At 34.3% G+C, this 13,440-nt stretch overlaps 1 protein-coding gene across 2 annotated transcripts in view; it reads right to left on the bottom strand.

The window, feature by feature from the left end:
* The window catches only part of LOC138696808 (paired box protein Pax-6-like), a 571,671-nt gene extending 562,610 nt beyond the window's left edge, over positions 1-9,061 (bottom strand). For both annotated transcript variants that reach the window (XM_069822225.1, XM_069822227.1), the window contains exon 1: positions 8,847-9,061. The gene's annotated coding sequence lies outside the window, so the exon portion shown is untranslated. The remainder of the gene's footprint in view (positions 1-8,846) is intronic.
* Between the last annotated feature and the right edge of the window lie 4,379 nt (positions 9,062-13,440).

Raw genomic sequence — 13,440 nt, 5'->3', positions numbered from 1 at the left:
CAATTTCGTTAAACTGATTAAATAAAATATAAGAACATAACGATATTTTCAGGTCATGCAATATAATAGTGAATGATGAAAATGTAGACGCATTGGTGGAATATTTCTTCGCTATTTTGGACTTCTTCCTTCCTTTGTCTATTTCTAAAACTTTTCACTTTTCCTTGAAGGGGAACATTTTCTCTTGGCGGTTACATTGATTGACATACTTTGTCTGAGGATATTCCTGAAATTGTGGTCAATCGGAATCTCCTGAGACAATGAGATAGTACAATAAAATTTATAGAACAAAGTCGGCGTAAAATTGTTTCAGAGGGTACTAAAATATTCGGTGCATACAGAATTCTAAAATTCTTTTCTAGCGACACATTTAAAGTTCTTGAACATACGGGAAAAACAAAATAGCTCCCTGCTGATACATAACCTGTGTTCGGTTAGTACGATTCCATTCGTGACAAAAGATTCGCTTTTAGGACACTGACGTAGGGGAAGAAATGTCGTTGGGAGGACAGGAATGAACAATACGCTCATTGAATTAGGGTCCGATATGCATTTGCGGTGTTGAGTAAAAGAAAATACACAAAGAATTCTTTCAATCAGTCATATTTTGATCAAGAGGATATTCCTTTTCTTTCTGTTCTGGTAGAGATTACATTATTTAACACTGAATTTTATGGGGACAAGTACGGTGATTTTTCATTTTTTCGTTGAACTGAAAAATTCCTTAAATTATTGTTCGTTACATCTACACTTGACTGTAAAATAAAACTAGAATTGCACTCTGTGTGTTAATATTTTGTTTTACAATATCTTACTTGCACTTATTTTCATAGTCATGAAAACGTTTTACAAAATCTCAATATTTTTCGCATAAAGTCATACACTTATTACTAAATAAAGCCTATAGAGATATAAAAATTAAATTTTCATTAAACGTGCGTACTCAAGGGAAATGTATGCTGTTACTCCTTGAACTACATTTGATTTTAAATATGATTATTATTAACATGTTGCATATAGGCCTATCTGAAAATGTAATTTTCGGAAAAGGTAGAACACTACATGTTGAGTTCTTATGCTAAGTTGCTTAACTTCGTACACGCAGTGAAACTATGGCCATTTTAAGATCCTAGTAATAACTACGACTCAATTTTCATGGAATTAACGTGGAAATAGGCCTATAAGTAGCGATAGATGTCAGAAACACGAACATTTTTTACACGGGGAGTTGAGAATTTTCATATGCTTCGAAATTAAAACTATGCTAGAACAACTTCTTACAAAAGAGGATAAGTCACCAAAACTAAGTTTTGAAATAATTGCAAAAACACACACACACACTTTACGAAATACGTAGGATCGCTCAAACAATTTTCACTCAATAAGCGCAATTCTCTTTCATCTTTAATTTCAAAGCTATACCTTAGCGCATTCTACTCAATGTTCTTCTCACATTTATTTATCGAAATGTTAACTTAACTCAATTTTGACTGAAAGGTGACTTATCCCCTTTTGTCCGCTCACCAACGAATTATTATGATAATATAAAATGTCATAAGACCGTACTTTCTTATTACATAAACTATATTTTTTCGCTGTCTATGCTATTTAAAGGTAATTGAATGTCTATGAAAGGAACGTATTATAACAGAGAAATGTAAGTTTTAAAAAAGTAGAAAACATGTGTTGAGTTGCTTATAACGAAGTCACTTAGTTCGCCATATACAATATATGACAGCATGAATTCAGAATCATATGAAACAATTACAAACTCAGTACATAGAATTGCGATCGTCTGAAACTTTTATAAACATATCGTCGTTGATTTTGTGGTTCCTTCTATGTAATAGTGCAGAGCGCAATTTTTTACGTTTCAGGCTGTTTCGGTCCATCTTTTGGGTCACTTTTCATTTTTGGTACTAGACCATTTAGGTAAATAAGACATTCCGTACCACGAATTTTTTGGTACAGCAATTCGGTCACTTGGATCACTTCATCATTTTTGTCATTGCTTTGCTTCAGTCACGTTGCTTGGTCATTGCTTATGAAATAAATTTAATTTAAATTACATTTCCTAGCAACGGGAAAAACAATTTGCAAAATGCAATAAAAATTCTGAGTAGAAGTAAAATCATTTTGTGCGAGATCGTGCCTATTTGCTTGTTTTCCGCACAGAACCAATACGCGGTAAGTGTGAAATACCACATTCAGTATTCCCAACGTAACACACACAACAATTTCCCTCTTCTTACCGCTTAAGCGCGACATTCATTTTACTGCTTTAGGCTTTTAACATATTATTTTTAGAGACGTTTAACATAGTAATAATTATAAATTGGAAACTTACCACTGCAATTTCACCTAAATTGCAATGTTAATTATTGTTTTTAAATATTTGCAAAAATTAAGTAAAGTCTACCACTCCACGAAACTTATTGCATTCCTGATACAAGTAACATTAAGGAAGCCGTGAAAAAATCAACAAGATTCCAGATGCGGATGTTATTACTGCAATATGTTATATAAATAATATTGTTAAAATATTAAAATGAAAAATAAATCATTACATAACCTTACCGTTTGTTTTAAGTTCGCATTTATAGACTGGGAGGAAAAAAGACAGACTTATATCACGGCCTGCTGGAGTATAGTAAACACAGAAAACATTTTATAGCAACAATGTTGAAGAAAGGTATTTTGGTTTTCCGAAGTTGCCGTCATTAAAAAGAAACCAACATGGAGATTTCATTGCAACTAATTAGAAATTCGTCTTTCAGGTATGTAATAAACGATCTTCGCACAAAATAATGTACGATACACGAGCGGTATGTTTGTTTTCATGTTATCGGAAATTAAAAAAGCTCAACTACGTTTCGCTTTTTCAATCTTTTCGTCGACCATGAAAACGTCAACATACCGCTCTTGTAACGTATATTACTATTCTAGCAACGGAAAAAACTATTTGCAAAGAAACGTAAGGCCTGTCCTGAACATAAAATACATCAAGAACCAGGGGCAAATCGTGTTCAGTGTGGGAAGATACCAGGATTACAACACCAGAGAACAGTTGTATGGTTATTTAAGGGTACTGGCCTATAAACTGAAGATCAACCCCAGTGAGCGTGCGGCTGATAGTGGTAGTGAAGATGAAGAAACGGAATAGTACCTATTCGGGCAGTAAATTTCTGTGCAGTTGCTTGCAATAAAAATAATTCCATTTCATTTTATTTTGAGGGATATTGATTGAAGTAGGTACCAATATGCCATAATTACCCAAATATGCAGTGACCCAAAGATACCAATGACCGAAGAAACGTGGCCTAAGTGTCAGGTATCCATATATCTGTTACCTAATTATCTGTTTACCGAAAATGTGAGACCGAATCAACCGCTAATCATTTTTTCAGGAGTAAGAAAAAAATAATTAAATATCAATTGGTCTACATAAGAATTTTAGATAATTCCGTAGAAAACGTTGGTAAAGATGATGGACATATCGAGGATCAGTGTAGATCTATTGATGTTTAATTAATTTTTTCCTCCTCCTAAAAAATTATGCTGTGTACCGTCACATAGGAGGTTTCATAAAATCAAAGACGATATGTATGAAACGCAAAGTCGTTTTGATATTGCAAAATAATGCAGGCTTACCAGTAGCAGATTATGTCATTATAAATCTGATAATATTTGAACTGGAGATGTAGGGCCTTTAGAAAGCGGCAGATATAATTTAATATAATTTTTACGGTATTGTAATGAAGCATTTAGGAATATTTTAAGGCATGATATAACTTTTTATGCATAATTTTTCTGTTTAACCTTACGTATGCGCATATACCTCAAAACTAAATTGTGTAAGCAGCTTGATTTTTATTGGTAAGTCTAGTTCTTAACAAGATAATGTTTAACATGGGCCATTAGACTGGTAAAACTGTTTGGTGATTAGTAATATTGAAAAAATATATATATAATTTTATCACAAAAATCATTCAAATTAAAATTTTTAAATTCCATAAAAATACTTGAAATTCTTACATCAATATCGCGTTGGGTTCTGAAAATCTACACAAAATTTAAGTTTTGTAATAATTTGTAGTGTATTTGAGGTATGTGAACTATATGCAAATTTAAGAAGTTTTAAAAGATGTTATGATAATAATGATGATTTATTTTAGCTGGCAGAGTTAAGGCCGTAAGGCCTTCTCTTCCACTCAACCAGAAAAATTATGTCATAATGAGTGAAGAAAAGACCATTTACCTAAAAGTTACGTCTCATCCCTTAAAATGTTGCTGAAATAGCTATTAATTATAACGCTATACAGATTACATCAAATTATGGCTTTAGCTTTTTGTACATCTGAAATTTAAATATTAGCAAATTTATAACGATTTTTTATGGGATCATGTACAGGGTGTCTGATTTGGAAGGAGTTACTCAATAATAGACCAAACAATAATTTGAATAAAAAGAAAAAAAAAAGAGATATTTGCACAAATTTGATGATGGCAGGCTAATTTAACTCGGAAAAATCAAGAATGCGATATCTGACTTTTGCTGCTATTAATAAGCAACAATTCGTTTATTAGCCTACATAAAATTAATTTATTTATTTTGCTTTGAAATATTAATTCAACTGCTGGGCTCTTATTAAAAATCGATTAGTTTTTTGGCATTATTTATTATATTTTTTATAATAGTATGAATGTTATAATAGGCATATTTCTTGCATAAAATAACTTATTAAAAAAAAAAACAAATTTATTTCAATGGCCAATATCTCGAAACTGATTTTTGGCGCTTGCTCTCCTATTGCGTAACTCCGTCCATTTAAGCCGTTCAGTTTTGGTTAGTCAGCCCAAATATCAGTCCAGACATGTGGGAGGTATTTAATGGTTTCGCAGGCGAAATCAGGGGTGTATATTAGCGTCCATGTGAATGTCTTCGTATGATAATTTAATGTTAAACTTTTATAGTCAACCTGTTAATTATTTATTTTCTTTCTGCTTTTCAACGTTTTTTATAGTCGCGTTTATCATTGGATAGTGTTTTATTGAATTATTTGCTCTTTTTAAGGGCCCGATATTATTTATTAAAGCGTAAGTTATGTCTAATCTCTCAGATTAATTTGGTTTATTTCATTCGGAATAACTAACGGACAAAATAAAAAAGTACCTTTAAAAACAGACAGGTTGGAGGTTTAACACAGTTCATTCATTCGATCATTTAAAGATATTTTGAGTATATCATTCCTAGCGACACTACAATGAGAACGTCACAACCCGAGTAGACTAAGAAAAACCTTGGATTCAGACTATGACAGAACATATGGCCTACGACATACTAGATCGATGACAACCCGCATGGAGTTGGATCATATTGATGAATTCTGTTTGCTGGAACATGTTACATTCAATTCTTTTCTGGCTGATTTTCACATTTGCTGTCACGAGTTTCAGAGTTTCAAAGATTCGATACGTGAATGAATACCGAAGGCAGAATTCGAGCTTTCATAGGTACTTTTGTGGAACATTGTGGTTCATATGATGTTTCGATAGATTACATTTTGCCGTTGTAAAGTAGTTTTAACTAGAACGTTCTAGATTCTAGACTCACTGGAATCGGAGCTCGAAATTAAAAAGTTCGAAAAGAAGAACCGAGGATCGAACCCTCACAAGCAGTCGAAATATTCATAGAACCCATTTCTCTAGCTGAGAGCCATTAACTACCTTGAGAGATCTGCGTATTAGAAATTAATGTTTCTTTACTCGCATGAATCAATATATTTATTAGTCCTTCCGTCTGTGTTTACTGTATTTATTATTTTCGCTGTTTTCAATCATTATTAAAACTGAAATACAAACGCTGCGAATTAGAGAATTCCAGCAACAAAAAGTGTCCACCCCTAGCCATGTTGTGCGTGATGCCTAAAACAATTTATTAACTGCTTGAGTCAGACACTCTGTTCATGTCCTTTTAAGAAACTATTTGTACATATTCTTGTCAAACTGATGATGTTAGAACATCGTAGGATAATTTATTAATGAAGTTCATAGTCTTTACACTGAGTTTATTAAAAAAAATAAAACAATCGTAGAGAGGAAAATCGTTTTTATAGTAATTACACATATTTAAACATGTAACTAACAGAGAACTGAAAGTTTATTAAAATCACGAAACAAAAACTTTATTATGGACTTGTTTAAATTGGTATATCAAACTAGAGATACTTTAGAGCCGAACTGAGGATTAAATATTAATGCATAAAATTGTGATGAGTTGAAACTGTACAAATCGTGAGCATCAGAAAATAACCGAGGCGCGAAACAATTTTGAGACGTCGAAGTGTCGGCGAATCGAGAACTTGCAAGTGATTTCATCTAACAATTATGCTAAAGTAACTTTTTACAAATATTTTATGCACAACACTATAATTCTATAATATGTAAAGCCGTAATATACTTTCACATACATTCATTGTCTTATAATTGGATTTACAGAAAAAGAAAAAAGTCAAATTTACATTAAGTATGCGTACTCAAAGAAAATTTTATTTGTTTACAATTGCATTTGATTATAACTATATGTATTTAAAATGTTACGTGTAATATAGGAACTTAAGTTTTCGAAAAAGTGGGTAATAAACAACTCTTCGTTTATGATTATGAGTCTTAATGTTGCACACACAAAGAAAATAGGTCTATAGCTTATATTTTAGAGTCAATCCATGGAAATGTGTGGTTTGAAGTTGTGTATACACCATGGATATCATATGTGAAGCAAATACGACATAATTTTGAGAAGATGGATTTTCACACTGTGTGTGATTTTAGGAAGAATCATAGGCCCTATACGTATAATATTTTACTAAAACTGCAGCGACTCTTACAAAATCGTAATTTAATTTATGCAAGAGCGCAATTTTGTTGATAGATTAATACATGATGGTATATTATTATGAAATTAACTTATGATGTTTATAATGTTATAGGCTTTACTTATATTGCATGAATTTAAAGTTTAGGAATTCATTAGCTGTATAGATCTACACTATTATGAACGAGGTTCATACGCTATTTTATTTGTACAATAGTAAGTTATTAGCCTATAACAGAATACTAATAAAGATGAAAATATAGGTAAATAAGATCTGAAATATTTATCTTGAAACAAAAGTCAGCAATATACTCCTCACGCCATTGTTTAGTATGTTGATTTTATTGAAATTGTTGCTAAATATGGAAGTCAATTTACGAGGAGATATTTTAGAAGAAGCTTAATAAAACAAAATTATGTTTAATTCCCCTCAAAAATCTCGTGAAATATAAGAAACAGAGAAAGAGAAATTTCTTAAATTGTTTGAGATCACGAAAGCGAAGGATTACAGAAACAGTATTTCTGGCATAATTTTATTGAATTTGAACTGTTCATTAAATTTTACACTTCATTTTTGTTACGTTCAATTTTAATATTCAGAAGAAGGTTTAGCCTATGTTATTGATCAATAAAATATTCATTTTCGTTTAGAAATTCTTTGCTTTACTTTGTGTCGTAGCATTTTTATAAGTCGGCTATACAAACTAGTAAATGACGTAATTGTTGCTATGGCAATATTTATTACTCGCTTAACATAGCCTAAAATGTTATTTCATAAGCCATTTTGAGCGACAATAAACACTGTTTATAATATTGGTGTACAAAAAGTATAATATAAATTACCACGAAATGAAACAGTGTACACAGAAAAAGTTTGATCGTAGCCTACAAAGTAATTCTTATAGAATCTCAGCTGATATAGTATAGGCTATTATGATACAAGGTTGAGAAGCGCTTTTCATAAAATCGAGGAAAAGTTTCAAAAATGAGTAAAGCGGGTTTTTCACTTTCCGAGATTTTGTAATGCACTTCACAAACGTGTATTGTACAAAATTTTTAGCACGATCGTATTTTAAAAATTGCAAATACAATAGCCTATATTTTGCATTGAAAATTTAAAACAATATTATTCCAAAGCTTCGCAAAACTACACTGTATTGACAACTAAGTAACAATAAGTGCAGTGTAATGAATCTATTTCAGTACAGTTATGAAGAATGGTTTCCCTAGCAACAAGTAAATGCTGTAAATACAGCAAAAAAACACGATCGTGCAAAAAATTAGTTATAAAAGGAAAATATAACACGGATTCTTTTCAAATGACTGATGTGAAGTGTACGTGTTTCACATGAACCAAGATAAGTTTTCTCCAAATTTTAACATTTTACAATTTTGCCTTCATTTGTTTGTGAATAAAGACACTGGGTTCACTTATATAAGAGTCACTCTGTGACATAGTCTACTTGTTTTTGACCACATCATTGTAAATAACAGAAAGAATGGAAGTTTCTTTTAAACTAAGAAGTAAAATGATTATGACGAAGTTGTTTAAATTGTTATATGAAAGAGTGGTAATTATTTTGTAACCTTACAGACTTTTATAACTCGGTGCATGTAATCATGATGAATAAATTGAAAGTCTGTTAAAATCGTTAGTATCCACAAATGGAATGAAGCACGGCACAATTTCTAGTCGGCAAACTGTCGCAGGGTTGAGACCCGAGTTTTGCGGTTTAATATAGTACACGACTGGAAAAAAAAAAAAAGAAAGAAGGAATCCCATCAATGGAACGGTAGGGCAATTGTTCAACGTTGCGGAACAAAAGCAGCATGGGAGTTAAATTAAATATAAAACAAGAGAGAACTAGAAACAACTCACACGGGCACAAATTGGCAGCACGGGAGATTTTTTTATAAAGTTTATTGGTCGCCCTCCCCTCCCAGCTCGAACTTTCTCTTCTTCTATGATTACCTGGTTGGATGACTTTTTGGGGTGCCCTTTCTCTTCCGGACGAGTGGGCGCGGGAGAAAGACGGAGACGCGACGCTCCTGGAGACCGACGTCGACGTCGTCGTCGTCGTCGTCGTCGAGGTGGACCAAGTCGTGACAGTTGACTGCACAGACGGACGACAAGTGTGGCAGTGGGGCCCTCCCCCCGAAACAGACAGGTTCGGCGATGGTGTTGCGGTGAGCGGAACTGGAGCGTGCTGTGAGCTGCGAGCCGGCAGGCCGGGCGAGCCACTGAGAGTGTGCGGGGCGCAGGGTGGGGGGGGGGGCGGCGGCGGTGGGGGAACGTGTGAATGGGAAAAATGCGAAATAGAGGGAGAAGAAGTAGAAGTAAACGCTACATTGACTCGGTGGTAAGTTGCGGCAGCGCGGAAGTGGTGCCGAGGCGCTCCTCCATCACCTTGCGCCCCCCCCCCCCCACAGTCCTCCAGTTGCAACGCACAAGAATCAGCTGTTCAAATTTTACGAGCGAAGAATGCTTGTCAGTCGGGGATTTCCTGTGATTCGTTTACTCTGGTCCGGACAGTCCGCAGGTTTCCAAAATGATTGATTACGGCAATAAATTTATAAGAAATTACTACTATCACTACAGTAAAACCCCTATTATCCGTGGTAATGAAGAAGGTTGACTGAACGGTTAATCGAAAAATCGGATAATCCGTACCATAAAATGTTTTCGTAAATTAAGTGAATAACACTGAACTTTCGTTATTTTCTCCGTGGTCTTGTGTTTAATACACTTGGTAGTGAATCAGAAGTTCATTAATTTAAGTTCTGTTGTTTTTTTATTAGGTTATTTTACGACGCTGTATCAACATCTCAGGCTATTTAGCGTCTGGATGGGATGAAGGTGATAATGACGGTGAAATGAGTCCGGGGTCCAGCACCGAAAGTTACCCAGCATTTGCTCGTATTGGGTTGAGGGAAAAAACCGGAAAAACCTCAACCAGGTAACTTGCCCCGGAACTCGAACCCGGGCCACCTGGTTTCGCGGCCAGACGCGCTAACCGTTACTCCACAGGTGTGGACCAAATTCTGTTGTCAAAGACGTGTTTTTAAGAAGTAAAAAAAACTCCTTGTAATGGCTGTTAGAGGAAAGAAAGGAATAGTAAAGGTCTCATGTTGTAGATTTAGATACTGTATGTCCTTTATCCTTGATTTTTATTAAATCAATTCAATTCAATTTATTAAGCCATTAAACATACAGTGATAGGCTTCGTCACAATAATACAAAAGGGTGGGAAAAAACATACATTTGAAAATACACATATAATTGAAAACAGTAAAGTTGAATTAAAATGAAAACACAAAACATTTTGAAACTCTAAAATAAATGAAAACACTTCACTCTTAATGTAATAATTGTAACTAAATGTAAATAACTTTATTTATTAAAAAACAATCTCGTATGAATTTATGTTAAGAAACTCATCTACAGAGTAGAAAGAATTAATTAAAAGCCAATTATAAAATCTAGCTTTGAAACTATTGGTTGGTAACTTATAATATTGACTGGGAAGTTTATATATAATTTCATCCCCATAACAGAAATATTTATACTAGTTTTATGTAATCTACAGTATGGGATATTAATTTGTTCACTATTTCTAATTTCATGATCATGTATATTGGCTATTAATGCGTAATTGTCTATATTTTGTCGAGTGTAAAGGACTAGGTCGTATATATATATATATATATATATAAATTTTTGACAGTTAATATCTGTGATTGAAAAGAGATCGACACTGTTCAAGATAGTTTGATTGACATGGAATTCTAATGGCTTTCTCATAGTTGTAACATCAGTCTCGTATTGTGATGCGAAATGACTCACAATTTCTCTTTCCCGAAACCACTTAGCCTAATTATTTACATTTTGTTCGATACTTAGCACAACACGTTTTCTTTCGACACTCGTGGAATACATTTTATTTAGAAGTTGTAGAGTACGGCAACTCGAACAGTAGACCAAAACTGTGTAGGCCTAAGTGTAAATGTTTGTAATAACACTCTAGAAAAAAAAAAAAAAAAGGAGCGAGAGAAAGACAGTCGGATAATCCGCCAGTCGGTTAATAGGGTGACAGATAATCGAGGTTCTGCTGTACTTGCAATTACTGCTGTTGATATTGATATATTCTTACTTGCTTATTTAACGATGCTCTCTCAACTACTGGATTATTTAACGTCAATGAAATTGGTAATAGCGAGATGGTGCGATATGCGCCAAAACAAACGGTACTGACATTCTCACACTGATACAAGTGTCGCAGATATTTTTGGCACTTGTGAGGAAAGAAAAATTTAGTAAGCGAGTCTTTATGGTGGTGGTTCTCTGCAGGGGTGGGTCAAGCAATGGACTGGGGTAGACGGGGGAGGAGCAACAACACTAAACAAAAGTATGCTCAGTTGCTTAGAAGAAATTGACCTGTGGGTGAGATGCCGCCGATACTTTTTAAACTGAATTATAGTGGGAGATGAACAAGAGAGATCGTTCTCAATTTATACAATTTTATGAAGAAATTAGCAAAGTAGTAAAAAATAAGATACAGAGACTAGCAGGGGGAAACGTCTCTCTAACAAAGGTGAAGAGGATTTCGCCTGAACAGAAATATTATGGAGATGAAGGAACATCAATGAGTGCATCAGGAAAAAAACTGTAAATGGCAAAAGACCCCATGTATTGTGGGACCCTATCACCACGACATGGCGCGTCCTCAGGTTGTGGATCGACGAGACGGCCTCCAGATATGGAGGGTAGCTGAGAATATATTGAATAAGCAGTCGCGGACAGCCGATGAGGGGTGGTCCTCCAGCTTGAGGGTTAGGCGAAGGGCTAACAACCTATCACCGTAAAAAACAGCTTGTTACGAATCCTTCAAATAAGCCTCGAATGGGACTGATTCTCTGGCACGACCACAGCAAAGGAATAAGATGGGCAGGGCATGTAGCACGTATGGGCGAATCCAGAAATGCATATAAAGCGTTAGTTGGGAGGCCGGAGGGAAAAAGACCTTTAGGGAGGCCGAGACGTAGATGGGAAGATAATATTAAAATGGATTTGAGGGAGGTGGGATATGATGATAGAGAATGGATTAATCTTTCTCAGGATAGGGACCAATGGCGGGCTTATGTGAGGGCGGCAATGAACCTCCGGGTTCCTTAAAAGCCAGTAAGTAAGTAAGTAAGATGGCAAAAGACCGCTATTAATATTGATGACTTTGAGAAATGCGTGATACAACGAACGATCCACGAATCGTGTCTTTTGCAAAACATTTCTTCTACAATTTCGAAGTTATTACCCATTTTACGTGAAATCACCCATCATTGGTTTGTGGGGGAGGCACTAGTTTAAAGAGTATTTTAATAGAATTAGAGTTCAAGTGTAAGAAGACGGGGAAAATAGAAGTGTACTAATCATGAGGCAAAGAATATCATCTCTATCAGTCATAAAGTTTAGAGACAAAGGACGATCCATCATCTACGGGGAAGGCAACTATATACATAGAATTCACAATGATAAGAGGATAGGATGGAGATCATAATAATAAAAAACTGCAATTGGAAACGGAAATAGAGGCAGCTGATGTTTATGAAATTGTAATTGCTTCCTGAATCAGTGTTATGATAACTAAACTTATAAAGCACTTTAAATGACACATCAATGTTTACGTGTGTTAGTTACAGTACAATTTTTTAGTAGTGACAGCTCTTATCGCTTGTGGTGAGACAGCAGACTGCAGTTCCACAGGTTCACAGATAGGCAATTCCGAGAAACAGTTGCCAGCTGTCACGTCTAAGCAACTGCACTGAACATTCGGTTGATTAATCTGAAATGGGGCTATTGTCGAAAATTATTTGGTGAAAACTTAATTTTTATGTGTTTTACGTGAATATTAAAAAATATGTATTTACATTTTAAAAATTCAAAATATGTCTCATTATGTGAAATAAGATTTAAAATATATGCTCAGGTGACCTTGTCCGAAACTTAAAACACAATTACGAATTTCTATTATAGTGCAAATAAAATATTTATTTACCTAAGAATTCTAGCCCTAATTATTACAATTATTACTATTTCTCTTACTACAGTTAATATTAGAATATAACTATCATTACTATTACCACAATTTCTGTTGTCATTGCTACTATTGCTATTAAAGTTATTTCTATAATTCATATTTTATTACAATTACTACTATTCCTGTTACCTATTGCTACTAGGCCTATTGTTGTTATTGTTATTGCTACAATTTACATTTTATTACGATTACTACTATTCCCATTACTAGCATTGCTATTACGGCCTACTACAGCGCGCGTCAAGTACAACTTACCGGCATTATGACCGGTCGTAGCATGAGATTCCAGTGGGGACATCCAACCGCTCCCTCGCACGGGACGAAAACGAATCGGCGGTGAATGGTGGTGGTTTAGACTGTAGTCCAGTAAAAAAAATGCGCCAATAAGAGATAATAAGAAAAAGTTATGTTGATCTTATTTTTTTATTAAAACGCATGACGAAAATAATGTTCACCTTTCTGGGTACAAGAATC

This window comes from Periplaneta americana, chromosome 3 (genome assembly GCF_040183065.1).
Source record: "Periplaneta americana isolate PAMFEO1 chromosome 3, P.americana_PAMFEO1_priV1, whole genome shotgun sequence".
Taxonomy (NCBI): domain Eukaryota; kingdom Metazoa; phylum Arthropoda; class Insecta; order Blattodea; family Blattidae; genus Periplaneta; species Periplaneta americana.
This window is presented reverse-complemented; position numbering and strand designations above follow the sequence as displayed.